Consider the following 5,647-nt stretch of genomic DNA (forward strand, 5'->3'; position numbering starts at 1 on the left):
TCTATTCCCCTCTCTGTCTCTATTCTCTCTCTGTCTCTATTCCCTCTCTGTCTCTATTCCCTCTCTGTCTCTATTCTCCTCTCTCTCTCTATTCCCTCTCTGTCTCTATTCTCCTCTCTGTCTCTATTCTCCTCTCTGTCTCTATTCCCCTCTCTGTCTCTATTCCCTCTCTGTCTCTATTCTCTCTCTGTCTTTATTCTCTCTCTGTCTCTATTCCCCTCTCTGTCTCTATTCTCCTCTCTGTCTCTATTCTCTCTCTGTCTTTATTCTCTCTCTGTCTCTATTCTCCTCTCTGTCTCTATTCCCTCTCTGTCTCTATTCCCCTCTCTGTCTCTATTCCCCTCTCTGTCTCTATTCCTCTGTCTCTATTCCCCTCTCTGTCTCTATTCCCTCTCTGTCTCTATTCTCCTCTCTGTCTCTATTCCCTCTCTGTCTCTATCCCCTCTCTGTCTCTATTCCCCTCTCTGTCTCTATTCTCCTCTCTGTCTTTATTCCCTCTCTGTCTCTATTCTCCTCTCTGTCTCTATTCTCCTCTCTGTCTTTATTCCCTCTCTGTCTCTATTCCCCTCTCTGTCTCTATTCTCCTCTCTGTCTCTATTCTCCTCTCTGTCTCTATTCTCTCTCTGTCTCTATTCTCTCTCTGTCTTTATTCTCTCTCTGTCTCTATTCTCCTCTCTGTCTTTATTCCCTCTCTGTCTCTGTTCCCCTCTCTGTCTCTATTCCTCTGTCTCTATTCCCCTCTCTGTCTCTATTCCCTCTCTGTCTCTATTCTCCTCTCTGTCTCTATCCCCTCTCTGTCTCTATTCCCCTCTCTGTCTCTATTCCCTCTCTGTCTCTATTCCCCTCTCTGTCTCTATTCCCCTCTCTGTCTCTATTCCCTCTCTGTCTCTATTCCCCTCTCTGTCTCTATTCCCTCTCTGTCTCTATTCCCCTCTCTGTCTCTATTCCCCTCTCTGTCTCTATTCCCTCTCTGTCTCTATTCTCCTCTCTCTCTCTAGTCCCTCTCTGTCTTTATTCTCCTCTCTGTCTCTATTCTCCTCTCTGTCTCTATTCTCCTCTCTGTCTCTATTCCCCTCTCTGTCTCTATTCCCTCTCTGTCTCTATTCCCCTCTCTGTCTCTATTCTCCTCTCTGTCTCTATTCTCCTCTCTGTCTCTATTCCCTCTCTGTCTCTATTCTCCTCTCTCTCTCTATTCCCTCTCTGTCTTTATTCTCTCTCTGTCTCTATTCTCCTCGCTGTCTCTATTCTCCTCTCTGTCTCTATTCCCTCTCTGTCTCTATTCCCCTCTCTTTCTCTATTCCCTCTCTGTCTCTATTCCCCTCTCTGTCTCTATTCTCCTCGCTGTCTCTATTCCCTCTCTGTCTCTGTTCCCTCTCTGTCTCTATTCTCCTCTCTGTCTCTATTCTCCTCTCTGTCTCTATTCTCCTCTCTGTCTCTATTCCCTCTCTGTCTCTATTCTCCTCTCTGTCTCTATTCTCCTCTCTGTCTCTATTCCCTCTCTGTCTCTATTCCCCTCTCTGTCTCTATTCTCCTCTCTGTCTTTATTCTCTCTCTGTCTCTATTCCCTCTCTGTCTCTATTCTCCTCTCTGTCTCTATTCTCCTCTCTGTCTCTATTCCCTCTCTGTCTCTATTCTCCTCTCTCTCTCTATTCCCTCTCTGTCTCTATTCTCCTCTCTGTCTTTATTCCCTCTCTGTCTCTATTCTCCTCTCTGTCTCTATTCCCCTCTCTGTCTCTATTCCCTCTCTCTCTCTATTCCCTCTCTTTCTCTATTCTCCTCTCTGTCTCTATTCTCCTCTCTGTCTTTATTCCCTCTCTGTCTCTATTCCCTCTCTGTCTCTATTCTCCTCTCTGTCTCTATCCCCCTCTCTGTCTCTATTCCCCTCTCTGTCTCTGTTCCCTCTCTGTCTCTATTCTCCTCTCTGTCTTTATTCCCTCTCTGTCTCTATTCTCCTCTCTCTCTCTATTCCCTCTCTGTCTCTATTCTCCTCTCTGTCTTTATTCCCTCTCTGTCTCTATTCTCCTCTCTCTCTCTATTCCCTCTCTGTCTCTATTCTCCTCTCTGTCTCTATTCCCCTCTCTGTCTCTATTCTCCTCGCTGTCTCTATTCTCCTCTCTCTCTCTATTCCCTCTCTGTCTCTATTCTCCTCTCTGTCTCTATTCTCCTCGCTGTCTCTATTCTCCTCTCTGTCTCTATTCCCCTCTCTGTCTCTATTCCCTCTCTGTCTCTATTCCCTCTCTGTTTCTATTCCCTCTCTGTCTCTATTCTCCTCTCTGTCTCTATTCCCTCTCTGTCTCTATTCCCTCTCTCTCTCTATTCCCTCTCTGTCTTTATTCTCTCTCTGTCTCTATTCTCCTCGCTGTCTCTATTCTCCTCTCTGTCTCCATTCCCCTCTCTGTCTCTATTCCCTCTCTGTCTCTATTCCCCTCTCTTTCTCTATTCTCCTCTCTCTCTCTATTCCCTCTCTGTCTCTATTCTCCTCTCTGTCTCTATTCCCTCTCTGTCTCTATTCCCTCTCTGTTTCTATTCCCTCTCTGTCTCTATTCTCCTCTCTGTCTCTATTCCCTCTCTGTCTCTATTCCCTCTCTCTCTCTATTCCCTCTCTGTCTTTATTCTCTCTCTGTCTCTATTCTCCTCGCTGTCTCTATTCTCCTCTCTGTCTCCATTCCCCTCTCTGTCTCTATTCTCCTCTCTCTCTCTATTCCCTCTCTGTCTCTATTCTCCTCTCTGTCTCTATTCCCTCTCTGTCTCTATTCTCCTCTCTGTCTCTATTCTCCTCTCTGTCTCTATTCCCTCTCTGTCTTTATTCCCTCTCTGTCTCTATTCCCCTCTCTGTCTCTATTCTCCTCTCTGTCTCTATTCTCTCTCTGTCTCTATTCTCTCTCTGTCTTTATTCTCTCTCTGTCTCTATTCTCCTCTCTGTCTCTATTCCCTCTCTGTCTCTATTCCCCTCTCTGTCTCTATTCCTCTGTCTCTATTCCCCTCTCTGTCTCTATTCCCTCTCTGTCTCTATTCCCCTCTCTTTCTCTATTCTCCTCTCTCTCTCTATTCCCTCTCTGTCTCTATTCTCCTCTCTGTCTCTATTCCCTCTCTGTCTCTATTCCCTCTCTGTTTCTATTCCCTCTCTGTCTCTATTCTCCTCTCTGTCTCTATTCCCTCTCTGTCTCTATTCCCTCTCTCTCTCTATTCCCTCTCTGTCTTTATTCTCTCTCTGTCTCTATTCTCCTCGCTGTCTCTATTCTCCTCTCTGTCTCCATTCCCCTCTCTGTCTCTATTCCCTCTCTGTCTCTATTCCCCTCTCTTTCTCTATTCTCCTCTCTCTCTCTATTCCCTCTCTGTCTCTATTCTCCTCTCTGTCTCTATTCCCTCTCTGTCTCTATTCTCCTCTCTGTCTCTATTCTCCTCTCTGTCTCTATTCCCTCTCTGTCTCTATTCCCCTCTCTGTCTCTATTCCTCTGTCTCTATTCCCCTCTCTGTCTCTATTCCCCTCTCTTTCTCTATTCTCCTCTCTCTCTCTATTCCCTCTCTGTCTCTATTCTCCTCTCTGTCTCTATTCCCTCTCTGTCTCTATTCTCCTCTCTGTCTCTATTCCCTCTCTGTCTTTATTCCCTCTCTGTCTCTATTCCCCTCTCTGTCTCTATTCTCCTCTCTGTCTCTATTCTCTCTCTATCTCTATTCTCTCTCTGTCTTTATTCTCTCTCTGTCTCTATTCTCCTCTCTGTCTCTATTCCCTCTCTGTCTCTATTCCCCTCTCTGTCTCTATTCCCCTCTCTGTCTCTATTCCTCTGTCTCTATTCCCCTCTCTGTCTCTATTCCCTCTCTGTCTCTATTCTCCTCTCTGTCTCTATTCCCTCTCTGTCTCTATCCCCTCTCTGTCTCTATTCCCCTCTCTGTCTCTATTCTCCTCTCTGTCTCTATTCTCCTCTCTGTCTCTATTCTCCTCTCTGTCTTTATTCCCTCTCTGTCTCTATTCCCCTCTCTGTCTCTATTCTCCTCTCTGTCTCTATTCTCCTCTCTGTCTCTATTCTCTCTCTGTCTTTATTCTCTCTCTGTCTCTATTCTCCTCTCTGTCTTTATTCCCTCTCTGTCTCTGTTCCCCTCTCTGTCTCTATTCCTCTGTCTCTATTCCCCTCTCTGTCTCTATTCCCTCTCTGTCTCTATTCTCCTCTCTGTCTCTATCCCCTCTCTGTCTCTATTCCCCTCTCTGTCTCTATTCCCTCTCTGTCTCTATTCCCCTCTCTGTCTCTATTCCCCTCTCTGTCTCTATTCCCTCTCTGTCTCTATTCCCCTCTCTGTCTCTATTCCCTCTCTGTCTCTATTCCCCTCTCTGTCTCTATTCCCCTCTCTGTCTCTATTCCCTCTCTGTCTCTATTCTCCTCTCTCTCTCTAGTCCCTCTCTGTCTTTATTCTCCTCTCTGTCTCTATTCTCCTCTCTGTCTCTATTCTCCTCTCTGTCTCTATTCCCCTCTCTGTCTCTATTCCCTCTCTGTCTCTATTCCCCTCTCTGTCTCTATTCTCCTCTCTGTCTCTATTCTCCTCTCTGTCTCTATTCCCTCTCTGTCTCTATTCCCTCTCTGTCTCTATTCTCCTCTCTCTCTCTATTCCCTCTCTGTCTTTATTCTCTCTCTGTCTCTATTCTCCTCGCTGTCTCTATTCTCCTCTCTGTCTCTATTCCCTCTCTGTCTCTATTCCCCTCTCTTTCTCTATTCCCTCTCTGTCTCTATTCCCCTCTCTGTCTCTATTCTCCTCGCTGTCTCTATTCCCTCTCTGTCTCTGTTCCCTCTCTGTCTCTATTCTCCTCTCTGTCTCTATTCTCCTCTCTGTCTCTATTCTCCTCTCTGTCTCTATTCCCTCTCTGTCTCTATTCTCCTCTCTGTCTCTATTCTCCTCTCTGTCTCTATTCCCTCTCTGTCTCTATTCCCCTCTCTGTCTCTATTCTCCTCTCTGTCTTTATTCTCTCTCTGTCTCTATTCCCTCTCTGTCTCTATTCTCCTCTCTGTCTCTATTCTCCTCTCTGTCTCTATTCCCTCTCTGTCTCTATTCTCCTCTCTCTCTCTATTCCCTCTCTGTCTCTATTCTCCTCTCTGTCTTTATTCCCTCTCTGTCTCTATTCTCCTCTCTGTCTCTATTCTCCTCTCTGTCTTTATTCCCTCTCTGTCTCTATTCCCCTCTCTGTCTCTATTCCCCTCTCTGTCTCTATTCTCCTCTCTGTCTCTATTCTCTCTCTGTCTCTATTCTCTCTCTGTCTTTATTCTTTCTCTGTCTCTATTCTCCTCTCTGTCTCTATTCCCTCTCTGTCTCTATTCCCCTCTCTGTCTCTATTCCTCTGTCTCTATTCCTCTGTCTCTATTCCCCTCTCTGTCTCTATTCCCTCTCTGTCTCTATTCTCCTCTCTGTCTCTATTCCCTCTCTGTCTCTATCCCCTCTCTGTCTCTATTCCCCTCTCTGTCTCTATTCCCTCTCTGTCTCTATTCCCCTCTCTGTCTCTATTCCCTATCTGTCTCTATTCCCCTCTCTGTCTCTATTCCCTCTCTGTCTCTATTCCCTCTCTGTCTCTATTCTCCTCTCTCTCTCTATTCCCTCTCTGTCTTTATTCTCCTCTCTGTCTCTATTCTCCTCTCTGTCTCTATTCTCCTCTCTGTCTCTA

The sequence above is a fragment of the Trachinotus anak genome, unplaced genomic scaffold (assembly GCF_046630095.1).
Source record: "Trachinotus anak isolate AG129_WGS33_773 ecotype Australia unplaced genomic scaffold, CSIRO_AGI_Tana_v1 ptg000048l, whole genome shotgun sequence".
Lineage (NCBI taxonomy): Eukaryota > Metazoa > Chordata > Actinopteri > Carangiformes > Carangidae > Trachinotus > Trachinotus anak.